The 20316-nt window shown below is 37.0% G+C and overlaps 1 non-coding gene across 1 annotated transcript; it reads right to left on the bottom strand.

Moving 5' to 3' along the window:
* Positions 1-9459: 9459 nt before the first annotated feature.
* TRNAR-CCU lies at positions 9460-9532 on the bottom strand. The gene has a single exon. It is a non-coding gene; the product is annotated as a tRNA-Arg (tRNA).
* Between the last annotated feature and the right edge of the window lie 10784 nt (positions 9533-20316).

Below are 20316 nucleotides of genomic sequence, written 5' to 3'. Positions count from 1 at the left end.
ATAATATGCATGGAGATATTTCCAAATTATCTGTGTTGTACTATATTTGTCATATTAGGAACTACTTGAGATAAGCATATCAGTAATAGATTTTGGGTAATCATTTCACTAATTAGAGATGTTTAAAGTTGTAGTGTTTGTTTTAACAGATCTGACCTGTATTAAACTTCATCATTTATGAGAGATGTTTTGTATAAAAACAAATCCTTATCATGGTGTGGGGAGTTTTGAAAATGAGCTGGGAGGATTCTCTAGCATCTTCAAAGGTGTTTGGAGGAGGAGAAATCAGAAAAATATAGAAATGATTACAGTCTTCCTATTTATTCAAACTTCAAAGTTTAAGGAAAATGTAACAGGAATAAATTTAAAATGGGAAATTACAGATGAGAGTCCCTATAGAGCTGGAAAATTATGTATTAGGCCCCAAAATTTAACTCATTAATCTTTTCAACCAGTAAAAATTTAGACATTATGGCATTTTATCTAATACAATAAATACATACAATTTGAACAATAATGTAATCAATATAGAAGTATTATTACTTTCTCTTAAGTGAAAGAAGAAACTATAATAGGTTGAATAAAGGACATCCTAAGATATCAAGGTCATGATCGTGGAAGTGGAGATGTTACTTTATTTGAAAAAAGGGTGTTTGCAGACACAATCAGGATAGACATCTTGAGATGGATAGATTATCCTGGATTATTCAAGTGGACCATAAATGCAATCATATGTCCTCATAAGAGAGAGGCAGAGGAAGATAACGCAGACAGAAGAGGAGGCTGCAACGTGACCATAAAGGCAGAAATTGAAGTGATGGGGCTGTAAGTCAAGGAATGCGGACAGCCGCCAGAAGCTGGAAGAGGCAAAGAATGGATTCTCTCCTAGAGCTTTCAGAAGGAGTGTGGTTCTGCTGATACCTGGATTTTGAACTTAAGATATTCAGAATGGTGAGAGAATAAATTTCTGTTGTTTTTAACCATCCAGTTTGTGGTAATTTGTTAGCGTAGCCCCAGTAAACTAATACAGAAGCTCTCTGAGTTGCATAGATTAAAGATAATATGAACAATTATAATTAAAGTAATTATCAAAATAAATTTTAAATCACTTTGCTATGTCATATAAACATCTGCAATATCAAAATATTAAGCCTTTAAAATAAGATGTAATTTATTGTATAATAAGTATGTGATTATCAAAATCAGGGTAGAAGAACTGAAGTTTGGATGGAGGAAGCTAAATAACCTGTAGGTCTGAGATGAACCTCTGGGCCGAGAGGTCTACCTTAACTTTAAAGGGTATATTCTTGAAGAGCTCTAGGTATGTTTAATATTATCAATTAAATCCTATTGCAATTGTCCTGTGATTAATTCTGGGGTACACTGTCAAACATGTTGGCTCGTGAATTTTCCCTAAGTATACTTAGGGAAAAGTATAAAATTTGTTTTACAAATTTTAGGCATAATTAGAAGCAGAGATATTTGCATTGTTTTGATCTAAGTTTGTGAGAATGTTAGTCTTATCAAAGTGGTACAAATTTAATTAGCAGTTCAGCAAACATCCATAAGTTATGAAATGAATGGCGCTGAATTTGTTTTCTGTGAAATATCTTAAATAACTCTCTCTCCCATAGTCCAGGATGATTCTAAGATGTACAACAGTGCATAGACTAAAGAGCTGAAAAACATCTGAAATGCTGGGGCTGATACTGCATGGATTGGTCCTTTTAGAGAGGAGAGGATGGATACCAAGAAAAATGGTACCTCTGATGTGGTAACTTTGCGCACCTTGTATTTTAATCTTTTCACGGATAGAGGCATTTAATTTTTTCAAGTGATTAAGATTCTGTTACTAAGTTAACTTTCATGTAATATTTTATTAATTATTATTATTATTAATTTTTTATGTGGATAGTGTTTTAGTCTGCTATGGCTGCAATAATGATAAATAGCACAGACTGGATGGCTTACACAACAGAAAATTATTTTCTCACAATTCTGGAGGCTTGAAGTCAGCAGGACTGGTTTTTTCTGAGGCTTTCCTCCTTTGCAAGTACATGACTGTCATCTCCCTATGTCCTTACATGGTCTTCCCTCCATGTGTGTCTCTATCCTAATCTCATTTTCTGTAAGGACACCAGCCATATTGGATTAGGGCTGACCTTAATGACTTTAATTAACCAAATTAAAGTCCATTTGTCCATTTGGTCTGATGTGTAGTTTCAGGCCAGTATTTCCTTACTGATTTTCTGTATGGATAACCTGTCCATCGATGTAAGTGAGGCGTTAAATTCCCCTACTGTTACTGTGTCCTTGACATGGCTGGCTGAGGGGCCCAAGGTGTCCTGGAGCTAATGTTGACACATTGGTGGGTGTGGCCAGAGCCTAGGGGCTTCCTAGGCTTGTGATGGCCCACTGATGGGTAATGCCTGTCCCAGAGCTAGGGCAGGCCCACTGGTGGGAAGAGCTGGCATTTAAGGAATATTTCAAATTTTATTCATTGCAATGTATAAACTAATATTTCATCAAAATGATAGCAGAGAATTCAGATTAAATTTGAATACACTGTCTACTTTATGATCAATGGGAGTTCCAATTGTGCTTCTCCTAAACTGGATGGTATGACTAATGATATCATTCAAGATCTGTTGACTTTCTCAGGTGTAAATCAAAGTTTTTAAAAAGAGAAAGTTTTGATAACATTTCTTAAATTGTATAGTATTGATACAATATATTATTAGATACTATATAAAAAAGGGTTCTGGGGCTTCCCTGGTGGTGCAGTGGTTGGGAGTCTGCCTGCTAATGCAGGGGACACGGGTTTGAGCCCCGGTCTGGGAGGATCCCACATGCCGCGGAGCAACTGGGCCCGTGAGCCACAATTACTGAGCCTGCGCGTCTGGAGCCTGTGCTCCGCAACAAGAGAGGCCGCGATAGTGAGAGGCCCGCGCACCGCGATGAAGAGTGGCCCCCGCTTGCCGCAACTAGAGAAAGCCCTCGCACAGAAACGCAGACCCAACACAGCCCAAAATAAATAAATAAATTAATTAATTAATTTAAAAAAAAGGGTTCTGTTACCAAATAATTTTGGAAATTCTGGATTAAACAAGGCTAATATGTTTCTATCTTGGAACATTTCTTAGAGACTTTGGTTTTCTAAAGTGAATTAATATCAGCGAATACAATATGGAACATTTACGAAAACTTTTTGATCATAGAAAACTTTGTGGAAGGAGTATCTCAGAACACACATTGGGATAAGGATGAAGAGTCTTTCTATTATTAATACTTTATATTGTCTCTCCTTCTGTTAAAGGGAATCTGGTTGGGAGTTTGGGATTGACATATACACACTACTATATTTAAAATAGTTAACTAACAAGGACCTACTGTATAGCACAGGGAACTCTACTCAGTATTCTGTAATAACCTAAATGGGAAAAGAATTTGAAAAAGAAGAGATGCATGTATATATATAACTGAATCATTTTGCTGTACACCTGAAACTAACACAACACTGTTAATCAACTATACTCCAATATAAAATAAAAATTTAAAAAAAAACTTTATGGGTATTCTTTTTTATTTATTTCACTAATTACATGATATCTTTCATTATTAGTATCTATATTCATGCATCGTCATGGTCCAACTGACTTAGGGTCTCAATATTGGATTTCAGGTTTTCATCTATTTAGAAGTTGTGAAACTATGAGTGTAAATGAAATCTCTGGAACAGGGGAAAGAGTAGAGAGTCTAGGGCCGAACATGGGAGAAGTTTGCCTTGAGCAGGATAGGCAGAGGCTATGGATACCGACAACTAACTATGCAGAGGAGGATTCCAAGGGGCCACCAACAGTCAGAATAGGGCTGCTTTACCGAATTCTCATCAACACTAAGGGATTTATATAACTATTGCTTGGGTATTAGCGCTATTTTTACATGAGGAAACTGGGTTTTACAAAGATTTTATAATTGACCCAAAAGCCAATCAGCAACTAAAACACATGAGCAGAATTTGAATACAAGGTTTTTGTTTTATTTTGTTTTCACTTCGACTTCTCCACTCGTTTTAGTCTACTATTAACCTAAGATTTTACATGTACTTATAAAACCATGGAGTGGTAGAGGTTCTTATGGCGTTTTCAGTACCCTTCCCTAATCTTTAGAAAATTTTGAAGTAATATTTGTTTTTATCTAGCATGAATGGTAGTGTTTGTCAAAGGGTTTGCCCAAGGTCGTGTAGCTAGTTAGTGGCTAGGTTAACACAGAAGTTTTTTTTTTTTTAACCAAAAGCACATTTCCACACAGTCTACACAGTTTCACACTTTTACACAAAGAAATATTATCTATTTATAAAGTGTTATATTTGCTATGGAGCATTGCAGTTCAAATATACTGTTTATTATTTATGAATTTGTGTGAGTCTAAAGTTATAAAAGATCTTAGGCTAAGTAGAGTTTTCCCCAATGATTTATCATTGACAAATTATAGAAAACATTACAAAATTTAAAGATAAAAGGTAGAAAAACATTTGATAGATGAATGGGTTTTGTGGCTGTAAAATATGGATTTTGTCTTCAAGGAAAGATGCATAAGCAGTTTAGAGATCAAAATGTAGACTCAAGTCCTTGCTTTCTAGCATGATTCTGACATATTCCTATTTGTGAATAAAGTAAATAGATAACTTCTATAATTGGTAGCTCCACTTATGACTCAGTATTATTGCTTGAGTGGGACAAATACTACTGCTAGAGGAAAAATCCTTTAGTATTCACTGATCAATCTTAGACTTTATCTATTTCATAATTATTACTGTGCTTAGATTTCAGCTTTAAAGATTAAGAAAGCAATTAATGTTTATTATAACATTATGATTTCCAGTAATTTATAAGATTAGAGTAGACCACATAAAGACTGTTAGTAGCAGTATTCGTAAAAACACACTAGAATATCTCATTGGAGATCTAGTTAAGGCAATCCATGAAGTAATTAATATAAACTCACACTTACAGAAAAAAAAAGAGATAAGAAAACCTTCTTCAGTTTGACACCTCAAAGCTGAAGCAGTTCCAGTCCTTTTCATCAAAACAGTCTGTTTTGCTTACTAAAGACCACATTAAAAAACATGAGGTTTCACATTTATTATTCTCTTCTGTCTTCTAAGGTCTTTATCATTATGCATTATGACTTCAATCTCCAGAATCCACAGGATCATTATAGTAAGAATGAAATAACTGGAATGTCATTTTAGACAAATGTTGCAATTTGCAAGCTCAGTCAATAGTTTTTGTGATAGGTAGTTACTTGAAATTCAGATTTAAATTGCTACTCATCCAGATATTAAAATGAAACAATTTAAATCCATAAAATTATAGTTAAACAATATCATTTCAATACTGTCCATCATAAATCATTGTATACTTAAAAGGACTCTGGTAAACAATCAATTTAACAAATATTTCATATTTTGCACAGCTCTAAACATATTGGTGTACCAATCCATGTACAACTATATTTAATAAAAGAAACCTGAAAACAAAAGGTATTTTATGAAATCACCTCCTAAATCAACCTAATGGTAATATCATGAGTAGCAGATTGAAAATCACCGCCCCTTAACCCCGCACCCGCAATCACAAAGTAGCACTCTATGGTGTAGAGCAAGTAGCACTGGGATAGAAATCAGGAAGTGGAGATCTAGGTCTCGAATAAACTTCAATGACTGATGTGAGAAAAGAAAAATCACTTCAGCTTCCCAAATATCAGTGCTCCCATTTGTCAGATGAGGAAGACAAACTACATTTCTCTGATGTCTAATTCCAAAGTCAATTATTTCTAGTGTTGTAAATACAAAATTATTTAGTTAGAAAATATGAATAGTACTTAACTTTATTTCAGGCACGGTTCTAAGCACTTTACAAATATTTCCTGGGCACATTTGTTGTGACACTGCTTTTCTTCAAACAGGTTTCTTTACCGAGACAGAAGAGATATGGTTCACGATCATCTAATTTACTCATCCAAACTGTACAATTCCATGGCTTTTAGCATATTCATAGAATTGGGCACCCACTAACACAATCCATTTTAGAACATTTTCACAGTTCCCAAAAGAAACCCTATACACCTTGACTATCACCCCCACTGTTACCAATTTTATTGATCTTTTCAAAGAACAACGTTTTGTTTTCCTTGATTTTCTTTACTGTTTTCCTGTTTTCAATTTATTTTATTTTTTCTATAACATGATTTATTTTACTTTGTTAAATATTTGTTTATTTATTTATTTATTTGGTTGCACCTGGTCTCAGTTGTGGCAGGCGGCCTCCTTAGCTGTGGTATGTGAACTCGTAGTTGCGGCACGCATGTGGGATCTAGTTCCCTGACCAGCGATCGAACCCAGGCCCCCTGCATCGGGAGTGCAGAGTCTTATCCACTGTGCCACCAGGGAAGTCCCTCAACTTATTGATATTGCTCTAACTTCAAAAATTTTTTTCTTCTGCTTGCTTCAGGATTTATTTGATCTTCTTTCTCTAGTTTCCTAAGATGTAAGCTAAGTTATTAATTTTAGATTATAACAATTTTTAACATACTTAATGCTATGAATTTCCATCTAAGCACTGTTTTTGCTTAACAAATGTCAAAGCTGCACTTTCACTTTCATTTAGTTCAATATATTTTTATCTTTCTCTTGAGACTTAGTCTTTGATCCATGTGTTAGACATTGTTTATTCCACAATTTTAGAATTTGGCAGCTATCTTTCTGTTATTGATTTCTAGTATAATTTCATTATACAGTAAGAATGTTTCATGATTTCCATTATTTCATTGGTTAAGGTGTGTTTTATTTATTTATTGAAGTACAGTTGATTTACAATGTTGTGTTAGTTTCAAGTGACAGCAAAGTGATTCATTTATATATATATAATATATATGATATATAATATATATATTCATTTTCAGATTCTTTTCCCAAATAGGTTATTACAAAATATTGAGTATAGTTCCCTGTGTTATACTGTAGGTCCTTGTTATTTATCTATTTTATAACTAGTAGAGTGTATATGTAAATGTTATTTCCAAATTCCTAATTTATCCCTCCCCCCACCTTTCCCCTTTGGTAACCATAAGTTTGTTTTCTATGTCTATGAGTCTGTTTCCATTTTGTAAATAAGTTCATTTTTTATCATTTTTTAGATTCAACATATAAGTGATATCATATGCTATTTGTCTTTTTCTGTCTGAATTACTTAGTATGATAATCTCTAGGTCCATCCATGTTGCTACAAATGGCATTATTTTGTTCTTTTTTATGGCTGAGTAATATTCCATTGTGTGTGTGTGTGTGTGTGTGTGTGTGTGTGTGTATATATATATATATATATATATATATATATATATATATATACACACACACACACCCCACATCTTTATCCAATCATCTGTCAATGGACATTTAGGTTGCTTCCATGTCTTGGCTATTGTAAATAGTGCTGCAATGAACATTGGGGTGTATGTATTTTTTCAAATTAGAGTTTTCAGTGGATATATGCCCAGGAGTTGGATTGTAGGATCATATGGTAGCTCTATTTTTAGCTTTTTAAGGAACCTCCATACTGTTCTCTATAGTGGCTGCACCAATTTACATTCCCGCCAACAGTATACGAGGGTTCACTTTTCTCCACACCCTCTCCAGCATTTATTGTAGATTTTTTTTGATGATGGCCATTCTGACTGGTGTGAGGTGATACCTCGTTTTAGTTTTGATTTGCATTTCTCTAATAATTAGCGATGTTGAACATCTTTTCATGTGCCTTTTGGCCATCTGTATGTCATCTTTGGAGAAATGTCTATTTAGAACTTCTGCCCAGTTTTTGATTGGATTGTTTGTTTTTTTCATATTGAGCTGTATGAGCTGTTTGTACATTTTGGGGATTAATCCCTTGTCAGTTGCATCATTAGCAAATATTTTCTCCCATTATATGGGTTGTCTTTTTGTCTTGTTTATGGTTTCCTTCCCTGTGAAAAATCTTTGAAGCTTAATTAGGTCCCATTTGTTTATTTTTGTTTTTATTTCCATTATTCTAAGAGGCAGATCCAAAAAGATATTGCTTTTCTATACACTAGCAGCAGAAGATCAGAAAGGGAAATTAAGGAAACAATCCAATTTACCATAGCATCAAAAAGAATAACATACCTAGGAATAAACCTACCTAATGAGACAAAAGACTTGTACTCCAAAAACTGTTAAGATGCTGATGAAAGAAATCAAAGATGACACAAACAGATGGAAAGATATACCATGTTCTTGGATTGAAATAATCAATACTGTCAAAATGACTATACTACCCAAGGCAATCTACAGATTCAATGCAATCCCTATCAAACTACCAATGGCACTTTTCATAGAACTGGAACAAAAAATTTTGCAATTTGTATGGAAACACAAAAGACCCCAAATAGCCAAAGCAATCTTGAGAAAGAAACACGGAGCTGGAGGAATCAGGCTCCCTGACTTCAGACTATACTACAAAGCATCAATAATCAAACAGTATGGTACTGGCACAAAAACAGAAATATAGATCAATGGAACAGGATAGAAAGCCCAGAAATAAACCCATGCACCTATGGTCAATTAATCCAAAACAAAGGAGGCAAAAATATACAATGGAGAAAAGACAGTCCCTTCAATCTGTGTTGCTACTGGACAGCTACATGTATAAGAATGAAATTAGAACATTCTCTAACACCATACACAAAAATTAACTCAAAATGGATTAAAGACCTAAATGTAAGACCAGATACTATAAAAACTCTTAGAGGAAAACACAGGCAGGACACTCTTTGACATAAATTGCAGCAATATCTTTTTGGTTAAGGTGTGTTTTATGACCCAGGATGCTGTGTGTCTATACTGGTGAATGTTCCATGCAAGTGTGAGAAGAATGTATATTCTGCTCTTGTTGGATGGAATATTCTACAAATGTCAATTAAAGTTCATTGACAGTGTTTTTCAAGTCTTCTACGTATTTACTCTACATATTTACTGTCTGTTTGATCTATTATTACTGACAGAGGATACTGAAGTCTCCAATTATAGTAGTTGGAATTATCTATTTCTCCTTTCAGTAATATGAGTTTTTCTCTCATGTATTTTGACATTCTGCTATTACGTGCATATATATTTGGAATCTAATGACACTGACTCCTTTACTATTATGTAATGCCTCTCTTTAATGCTAATAATCTTTTGTGTTCTGAAGTCTGATTTGTCTGAAATTAATATAGCCACTCCAGCTTTCCTTCACTTGGTGATAGTATGGTGTACCCTTACTTTTACTTATTTATTTATTTAAATTTATTTATTTATTTATTTGGCTTCACTGGGTCTTAGTTGAGACATGTGGGATCTTTGTTGCTGCATGCAAGATTGTCATTGCAGCATGCAGGATCTAGTTCCCTGACCAGGGATCGAACCCTGGGCCCCTGCATTAGGAGTGCAGAGTCTTAACCACTGGACCACCAGGGAAGTCCCAGTGTACCCTTACTTTTAAACTATATATTTAAAGGGGTTTTTTTTTTTTTGTACACAACATATGGTTGGGCCTTGTTCCCTATCTACTCTGATAACCTCTATCTTTTAATTGCTATATGTTTATCATTCATATTTAAAGATATCTTTGATATTGTTGGATTGATAGCTACCATATTTTAACTATTTCCTATCCACTGAATTTTTCTGTATCTTTTTTCTCCCTTATCTGGGCCTAATTGAGTACTTATATATTTCATTTTTACCTCCTCTCTTCGTGTATCAATTATACTTTAAAATAATCTCCAGGGCTTCCCTGGTGGCGCAGTGGTTGAGAATCTGCCTGCCAGTGCAGGGGACACGGGTTCGAGCCCTGGTCTGGGAAGATCCCACATGCCACGGAGCAACTGGGCCCGTGAGCCACAATTACTGAGCCTGCGCGTCTGGAGCCGGTGCTCCACAACAAGAGAGGCCGCGATGGTGAGAGGCCCGCGCACCGCGATGAAGAGTGGTCCCCACTTGCCACAACTAGAGAAAGCCCTCGCACAGAAACGAAGACCCAACACAGTCATAAATAAATAAATAAATAAATAAAAGAACGTGAATTTCTAAAAAAAAAAAAATAATCTGCTGGTTGGAATGATCACAGATGGACTAACACAAGCCCTCCTTCAAATAACACATACTGCTTTCTGTGCAGTGCTGGCCTATTATAGCAGAATATTCCCAATTCCTCCTTCACATCCTTTAGGACATGACTGTCAATCATTTAACTTATCCATATGCTATAATCACCTGATACATTATTACTTTTATTGCTTTAAACAAAAATATGTATTTTAGATAAATTAAAGATAAGAAAAATATTTTATTTCACCTTCATTTATTCCTTTTTGTTGCACTTCTTTTCTTTGTGTAAATCCAAATCCTATTATATTACCTATATCATTTCCATTCCACTGGAGAAACTTTTAACGTTTATTGAAGGGAGGTCTGCTGCTGATGAATTCCCTCAGTTTTTGTTTGTCTAAGAAAGTCACTACTTCGCTTTCAGTTTTTAAGAACAATTTCCCTGTTTTTTTTCTTTTAATACGTGTATTTCATCCCATTCTCCTTTTGTGTGCATTGTTGCTGACAAGATGGTCACTTAATTTCTTATTCTTTTCCCTCTATAGTTAAGCTTTCCCTCTCCTCAGACTTCCTTCAAGATTTTCTTTCCTCCGGTATTACAATCACACCTATATTACAGTTTTTGAAAATATCCTACAGTTCTTGAATGTTCTGTTCTGCTGTTGGTTGTTTTTTTCCCTGCATTCTCTTTTTCTCTTTGCATGTATGTTTGGGAAGTTTCTATTGACCTACACTGCAGTTCACTGATTCTTTCCTTGGCCCTGCCAAGTCTACTGATGAGCCAGTGGAAAGTATCTTTCATTTTTCTTGTTAGGTTATTTTTTTTAATTTCTACCATTACCTGTTCATACTTTCCTAGAGTTTCCATCTCTCTGTTTTTATTACCTATCTGATCTTGCATGCTGTAAACTTCAAAAGTATTTCTCGAGTCAGTTTACTTTTCCCCTCACTGCCCTCTCTTCCCTTCCCATGCTACAGGGTTCCTAATCTATTTCGTTGGTGCCCTATTCTCCCACTGACTATTTTATTTCCTTCCTTAAGTGACAGAGAGGCTAAAGTGAAAGGAATAGTGGGATAATGTTCTACAAAAGTTTTTTACCCTGGAGAGTAGGCCTTTGTGAAGAAGGATTCAGGTATGCGTTATAATAATTACTCTTTCCCTCCCCCTTGCTAGAGCCACAAGTTGAACTTTCTTGAATATTCACCATGAGAACCTGCTGTGATTCTTGAAGGGAAAACCATGATACCTTGGCCCACAGTCTGAGACCCCCCCCAGGAGTCTCTCACTCTCATGCTAGTACACAGTGGCTTCCAGCAATTTATCAAAATCACCATTTATGTGCTCCAACCAATTTACGGCTCCAGTGGCTCCTGCTCCCAGGTAAGCAGATCTCAGCTACATCTCTCTGGGTGCCCCTGTCTCTCCAGATTTGGGGATGGCCATTTGCCCTGCAACCTCATTTCTTTGATAGGTACATGAAAATTCATTGTCCAACTCTTTCCTGTGCAAGGAGTGATGACTTCTAAGAACTTTACATGTTAGAGCTGAAATCAGAAGTACCACTAATGATTTTTTAAAATAAAGATCATTAAATGTTAAGGTAATATGTGTCCTTGATTCTCAGAGAGTTAGGGATAGAGACAGAGAAAGAGAGAGACAGAGAGAGAGGGGAAGAGATATTCTTTAAAGACTAATTCAAAGACTAAGACATTTTGGGCTTAATTATGATTATTTATAGATATTGCTAAGTAAGAGGTAATTAGCTCATAAAGAGTTAATTTATATAAGGAACAGGGGTACAACAACAGAGATCTATAAAGTATAAGTCAAAGATGACTTGGGCAGACCAGATATTATCATACAAAGAACCAGTTTTCCATATTCTATGTTGTTGATTTGATGGACACACCGTAAGGTGATCCCCAATAATTCCTGCTCCCTGGTGTCCCCCCTCCCAATTTAGTGTAATCTACACAGTGGAATCTGTGACTTGATTCTAACCTATTATATGACACAGGTGATGGAATATCACTCCCATGATTTTATTTATTTACTTATTTGGCTGTGTTGGGTCTTCATTGCTCTGCGCGGGCTTTCTATAGTTGTGGTGAGCGGGGGCTACTCTTCATAGCGGTGTGTGGGCTTCTCATTGCGGTGGCTTCTCTTGTGGAGCACGGGCACTAGGCGCGCAGGCTTCCGTAGTTGCAGCATGCGGGCTCAGTAGTTGTGGCACGCGGGCCCTAGAGAGTGTGGGCTTCAGTAGTTGCGGCCATGGGCTCAGTAGTTGTGGCTCACAGGCTCTAGAGCTCAGACTCAGTAGTTGAGATGCATGGGGTTAGTTGCTCCACCGCATGTGGGATCTTCCCAGACCAGGGATCGAACCTATGTCCCCTGCATTGACAGGCGGATTCTTAACCACTGTGCCACCAGGGAAATCCCCACTCCCATGATTTTATTACATTACATAAGAATCTGTATACATTATATAAGAATCTGGTGAGAGACTCTATTGCTCAAATTGAAGAAGCAAGGTGTTATGTTCTGAACTACCTATGTAGAGGGACATATGGCAGGAAACTATGGGCACAGTGTAGAACTTAAGGGAAGCCCTAAGGCAACAGTCTGCAAAAAGCCAGGGCCCTCCATCCTACAGTGTCAACAAAGTGAGTTCTGCCAGTAATCTTATTGAGCTTGGAAGAGAATTCTTCCCCATTCAAGCCTCCAGCTGAGAACACATCCTGGCCATCATCTTGATTGCAGTCTTGTGAGACACTATGTAGAAGTCCCAGCTAAGCCATGCCCAGACTCCTGACACATGGAAGCTGTGAGATAGTGTGCATCTTTGTAGACCACTAGGTTTGTGATAATCTGTTATATGGCAATACAAACCTAATACAGTTGATACCAATATTTTTGGAATGATTTCTCTGAAAAAAATTAAAAAGTAAAGTTTAAGGGGAAAAAGAAAAAAAAGAAGAAGAAAATAATTGACACAATTAGATCTTTATGTTGAGAGGTTATTATTTATATGCAATGAAGACCAGAAAATTATTGTAATATTGCATATATTAAAATTATAAACAATTAATAAACAGAAACCTCAGTTAAGTAGAATCAGGAGATTAGAAGGGGGAGCTCTCAAGCCTGTGAGGCTAGCAGAGCCCAAAAGGAAGAAGAAAGACTCCTCTTCTTTCCTGGCAAGGACTCAGCCAAAAATCATGGACCCTTTGTTTACTATAGCTCTCCCAACTTTCTCCTCTCCTTGCTGTGGGTAAACTTGCTCATAGCTCACCATGGTTGCAGACCCTGAATCGCAATTCTCTGCTGATCCCAAATAAACCCATCATTGCTGGAGATATATCAGGCAGTCTATTTATTTCAGGTCAAAGTAATCAATAGTCTACAAAAGGAATAATTTTTTTATGCTATACAAGACTCAGATGCTTTATGGAGCGATTATTATGTCTGACACTGTATAGTGGAAAGAGCACTGCTACAGGCTCTGGATAAATATGAATTATGATAGTTGTTAGTGCTTTTCCCCAAATGTTTCCAGCTTTCTGGATTGCACTTCCTGACCTCTTTGTGAGTCAGTAATGGGTCATGTGATAAGCTGTGGGCAGTGAGTTGACTTGGTTCATTTTGGACTGGAGAATTTAATTGTTGTTTCAATATTTCCTGCCTCTTTATTATAAGATGGTAAACTTAGAGACAGTAGTTGCTCCATGAGCCTGGATCCTTGAAAAAATGTGATGAGAAAGCCCCTGCTATCAGCCCATAATGGACATACAGCATGAAAGAGAAATAAACGTTTGTTGTTCTAAGTCACTGAAATTTTGGGTTTTATTTTGTGCAGCAATATAACCTACCTGTTTTGACATATAAATGGTTCACATACCTGCTTCACAATTTACTAGCTCCATGAACTTCAGCTAGCTACTCAACTTCTCTTATTCTGTTTCCTTAACTACGCAATAGGGGAAACAACAGCACCTAGTTCTTAGGGTTATTAAGACCCTATGAGATAAGAAAAAAAAAATTGAATGGAATGGTGCAGTTGTTGGTACGATGTGGTTGTGTTGCTGTTGTCACCGTCATAATCCTTTGATACCCACTTATTGTGTGACTTAGCCTTGCTTCTGACATCTGGTGTCTGGCCAAAACAAGAAGGGAAAGGATTCACAGAACACAGGGTTCAGATCAATAGGTCTCAAGTTACCTACAGAGTAGTTCCTAAAAGTACTTTAGCGTATTGTTCCTTTGTGTTCTAGGTGCCTGCTTTTGATTGGATTTTATAAGCAGTTTTGAATTGAATGTTGAATTACAAAGAAAGGAATGTGTGTGTGTGTATGTATTATTTATTTTTATATTTTCTACTTAGTTTGGAAAATAATATACATCTATATCTACATACCTATATTTATATATACAAATACATATCTATATATATTTACTATTGTGGAAAATAAGGACTATATTTTGACAAGGAAGGCAAGCTAAATAGTCAAGAGGGGAAAGAGTTCAAGTACTGTGGCCACTTCGAGGCAAAGACTTACGTGCTGGGTGGTTCTGCATGCTTATATCTTTTAAATTGTTTTATTTTCCTGATGTTACACATAGCACTGGGCACGTGAGATTTGACATTTTATATAATCTCATGTCAGAATTCTCAGCTGTGTTTACTTGTTAGGAAAGCAAAAATATTTTCAGGCAATTTCTTAGATCCTTATTATGGAGACAAAAGACAGAAGTGACCATGCAAAATAAAAGGAATTGTTAAATTACATAACTTTGTGAGAAACACACATATTAAATTTTTTGAAACTCCATCTTAATTTTGAAAAACAATAGAACCCTTCTAATATATCATCAGATATGTTACAAAAATGTTTTTTTTACAAAAAATTACCAGAAATGATCTGAAACATGTATCTGTATACAGCTTTTCATTATTTTTGTATCCACTGTTTTATTTTACATGGAATACTATCGGGAGAAATAGGCAAGGCAGTCATTCTTCCCATTTTACAGATGAAATTGATATTTAGAGAAATTAAGTGACTAGTCCAAGGGCCCAGTAAAAGATACCCCTTAAGCCTCTTGTTCCCCTCTCTGAGCTTGTGTGTATGTGGGTGGGGGAGGTCCTTGGGGGATGGTAAATCAGGGAACATCCAGCCACTAAAGGCATGGAATTACCTTGGATTCCTTACCCAGCCCTCTACCACCAACCATATCCTGTCACTTTCCAAATTCTGATGTTTTACTTCCCAAATATTTTACCACTTTATCATTTTTATCTCACATCTGAGTTCCTGCTACACAGAGAGGTAGTAAAGTGAAAACTCAAGTTTAAGGTCTGATTCTCAATTGACTTTGATTTTGAGGCAGGTTCCAGAATTGTTTAGTGCATAGGCCTTGTTGTCAAAAAGACTTGGTTGCGGTTACTAACTAGATGTAAAACTTGAGATAGGGCTCCCCTGGTGGTGCAGTGGTTAAGAATCCACCTGCCATTGCAGGGGACACGGGTTCAAGCCCTGGTCCAGGAAGATCCCACATGCCGCGGAGCAACTATGCCCGTGCGCCACAACTACTGAGCCTGCATGCCTAGAGCCCGTGCTCCGCAACAAGAGAAGCCACCGCAATGAGAAGCCCGCACACCGCAACGAACTCGCCGCAACTAGAGAAAGCCCACGCACAGCAACGAAGACCCAACACAGCCAAAATAGATACATAAAATAAATAAATAAACAAAAATTGAGATGAACTAGTTATTTATCTTTCTAAGCCTTACTTTCAGCTATCTTAAAATGTGGGTAACACGTAGTACATTCAATAGAGTTGTTTCAAGAATTAAGTGAGATTCTAAGAGGTAGAGTGATTAGTATGGTGCAGATACATAGTAAATGCTTAGCACGTTATTTAGTTTTATTATTTTGTTATTGATTATGATCACCTCTTTTCTGATGCCCCCTTGCCTCCAGGTTTACTCTTTAGTATCTATCATCTATCCTTGACTTTTGAGGAAATGCATGAAGACCAACCAAATGAGAAAAGCAAAGGCTATTTATTCAGAGCTTACAATAGCAAGGAAGTCAGTCACCATCGCATGCATTTTGGTAGAGACTCAGAGGCAGGCAGCAAACTGGGAAAACTTTAGAGTGGAGAGAAGCGGAAGCCTCAGATATGCCCTGATTGTAGGCTGTTGACCTGGGGAAGCTGTAGAAAGGCTGACTAGAAGTGGGGCTTCCTGTGGTTAGGGGAGCATGTTTGGCTTTGTCTGGTTGGTCCTCACTTGGAAATGGGGACACAGATTAGGAAAGCTGTCAGTTATTAATCAAGTCCTGACTACTTTGGGCCAATTTTGCAACAGTTATTTTGTTGCTTCCTGGTTTATTACTAGACATAGCAGTCTGACTTCCTGTAAGTCTGACCTATAGCAGACTTATAGTCTTCCTGGTCCGTTTATTGTACATAAGGGGTCAGTGTTCTGGGCAGGATGCTGCAGGTTGTGAGTCAGAGTTCTATTTCTGCATATGGTCTGGCCATTGTCCTTTTGTATGTTTTGTCTCTCATCTTTCCCTCATAGTGATACATCTAAGACACAAATTGTAGAGGGTGACTTCTCTGCTTAAAATCCTTCAATGGCTCCTCGTGTCTCTAGGATAGATTCAAAGGCCCTGAGCAGGGCACTCAAGGTCCCTCAAGGTCTTACTCCTTCCTATATTTTCAGCTTCATCTAAGACCACTTTACAAGGCAATTGAGCTTTTTCTGAAAGCAAGAACAAAAACATTTGCTTCTCCTCTGCACACAACACACTGCTTGTCAGCTCTGCTCATTGTTGTCTCTACAAGGAACACCCTCCATCTCACGACTTCTCTCTTTTTCTCCCTCCTTTCAGCCTCAGCTCAGCCATCTCCTCTTAAAGCCTTCACCTAAAGTCAACAGGCTCCTGAGCTACCGTATGATCCAGGGATCCCACTCCTGGGCATATATTCCAAGAAAACTCTAATTTGAAAATATACATGCACCCCTATGTTCATAGCAGCACTATTCACAAGAGTCAAGATGTGGAAGCAACTTAAATGTCCATTGACGGATGGATAAAGAAGATGTGGTGTATATATATATATATATATATATATATATATATATATGCAATGGAATATTACTCAGCCATAAAAAAGAATGAAATAATGCCATTTGTAGTAATATGAATGGATCTAGAGATTATCATACTAAGTGAAGTAAGCCAGAAAAGAGAAAGACAAATATCATATGATATCGCTTATATGTGGAATCTAAAATAGGACAGAAATGAACTAATTTATAAAACAGAAATAGATTTACAGGCATAGAAAACAAACCTATGGTTACCAAAGGGGAAAGGAGGAGGAGGGATAAATTAGGAGTTTGGGATTAACATATACACACTACTATATGTATAATAGATAAACAACAAGATCCTGCTGTATAACACAGGGAACTATATTCAGTATCTTGTAATAACCTATAAGGGAAAAGAATCTGAAAAAGAATAGATATATATGTATATGTATAACTGAATCACTTTTGCTTCACACCTGAAACTAACACAACATTGTAAATCAACTATACTTCAATTTAAAAAAAAGTCAATAGACTCCTCCTCTGTGATCCTAGAACACGATGTGCAAACTTCCGCCCAGCACTTACTGTATCCTAATGCAATTCCATCTTCATGTTTGTTTCTGTCCCTTTCCAGACAGTGAGCTTCCCAAAGGTAAAGACTGTCTTATTTATCCTCTTCCCCAGACCCTCACCCAGTTCCTGGCATGTGTTTAAGATACTGCACTGAATAAGAGTGAAGGATGAGGAACAACATTTTCATTTTTTGACTTCTGTTTGAGAGGTTTTTTTCCCCCAGTATATCATGTCTTATGAAAATGTGACATTAAAAATGAATGCTGGAAAATAAATTCAAGTGGTAGAGTGGAACCAAATATGATTAAGACATTTTCAGTTTGTCCTTTGTGACATTTCAGAAAATGTCTCTACTCTGAGGTTAAGTATTACTTGAGCAGTCCACACACTGCAGTCGGAAGGCAAAAACTGCTCTTTGCCTGACCATCAAAACCAGATATAGGCGTTTTTTCTGCAACATTTGTGCCCTGGAATGTAAATACTTGATGTTTTTCTGATTAAGACTTCAATAATGAGAACCTTGACACACTGATCAAAGAGCCCACCTTAAGGCAAAGAGAGAAAGCAAATCTTCTCAAAGAGAAAAGCAATAAAAAGGACCCCTAGATTAGATGGTGTACTTTTGAAGTGGTTCCTATCTGTGGAGGCCAATGCCTGCCCAGCTGTGAGGCCTCTTCTGGTTGACTGGGAGCAGATTCACCTGGACCTTTGTCTCATAACCACCTGCCGCTTTCCTTTCTCCCTGACTCTAGGTCATTGCTCTCTCCCAAGTGGGAGCTACAATGATCCTTGAAACCAGTATTTCCATCTGTTTTCTTGCCACTCCAATCCAACCACCCACAGTTCCTAATGCATACTTCTGATCATGTCCTTTACCTGCTCAAAATGTCACAGTTCCTCACGGTCCAAGCTGTAGGTTTGTGACCAAGGTCATCTGTCCTGTGTCTGTAAGTTACCTTTTCATGTCTAGTTCACCATATAGCCTTTGAATTACACTCCAGATAAATTAATCTATATACTTTTTTCAGAACACATTTTGCACTGTCTCGTTCTCATGAAATTCCTCAACTAGAAATTTTCTACATGTCTATGAAGATTTTGCTGATCTCTTTACCCTAGGGTTTCCCAGTGTGAATGAAAAATATTGCCTGCCATATCAGTAAACAATGGATATTGCAGCCATCAAGCCATCACATTACAGCTGCCCTGATGGTGAGCCCTGAGGGAACTCAGGATGGAAAAGCACAGGATACTGGCCCCAGATAGCTGAGGTGCACATCAAAGGAATGATTTCAGTGAACTCAGACTCTTGCATCTTCCCACATACAGAAAAGTGCTAAATTCCTTAACGTGAGATATCCAGTTTTCTTTAATTAACAGTAATCTTTTTATGTTCCAAATACCTGGTCTCTGTTGCAAACTCTCCTATATATCCTGGCTCCTCCCTCACCTCTTCAGGGCAGCGTCTCAGAGTTATCTGAGACGCTGTGTCCCAGGCTTAAGTCCTCAGTTTTGTCCGCTGAATAAAACATAACTCTCAACTTCTAGGTTGTGCATTTTTTTTCATTCGACACCAGGCCCACCTGAAAGAGGCAGGAAGAAGCTTATTAAAAATACAGATTCCTTGTCCTGGAGGCAGCTTCAGCACTCCTATAAAAAAGTGCTCACAGAAGACGCCCTCTTAACATGTTTTTGGGAGTTACAGTGCCTGAAGGATCTGCCTTAATGTAGCATCAACATATTATAGACACTGGTTATACTTGCATTGGGTGATACAAATTAATAGAAATAGCAATGTTTCCTAATGGCAGTTTATACAAACATTATATAAGAACAGTGTTTGATATCAAATACTATTATTATTATTAGTTGGATTGGGTGGGCTTTAAGGAGATAGATGACAGCATCCAAATATAGAGTATTTCAATTCTGGGTGCATGTAGAAGCTGAGTTTTTAAGAGGCACTCAAAGTGATTATTCTTTAAACCGAATTTTAAAGGAAATAATCCAACATTTTTCATAACTTTCTTGTGGTTGGCAAAACTTAATTCTTGGGTACTTATTTCCTCCAATGGGTTTTCAATGCCACAAGAGGCTTTGTCTTTTATGCCTTAAATCTCCACAGAGCCTAGCAAGGATGCTTTTTAAATCAGAAGGGAACTGCCAAATGGCAAATCTTTAGCCTGGAGAATTTTGAGGTAACATGTTGTTTGATATTGCTACAGAGCAATAATTTGGGGGACTGATAGGATATATTAACGCAATGTTACTTCATTTAGAAGATATATTCCTGGTAAGTGCCAAGTCTGCCCATCATTTGTAGCCATAATAGAAAAGGAGAAACAAAAGTTGAAAGTATTAGTAGGCATGCTCAACATACAGTCTAGCAGAATGTACACTGGAAGAATTTGACTTAGAAGACTCTGTACTTAATTTCTTGACTTTCAGTAGGTGAGGGTGTTGGATATT

Source organism: Balaenoptera musculus, chromosome 16 (genome assembly GCF_009873245.2).
Source record: "Balaenoptera musculus isolate JJ_BM4_2016_0621 chromosome 16, mBalMus1.pri.v3, whole genome shotgun sequence".
Taxonomy (NCBI): domain Eukaryota; kingdom Metazoa; phylum Chordata; class Mammalia; order Artiodactyla; family Balaenopteridae; genus Balaenoptera; species Balaenoptera musculus.
The sequence above is the reverse complement of the archived record's forward strand: the minus strand, read 5'-3'. Positions and strand labels throughout refer to the sequence as shown.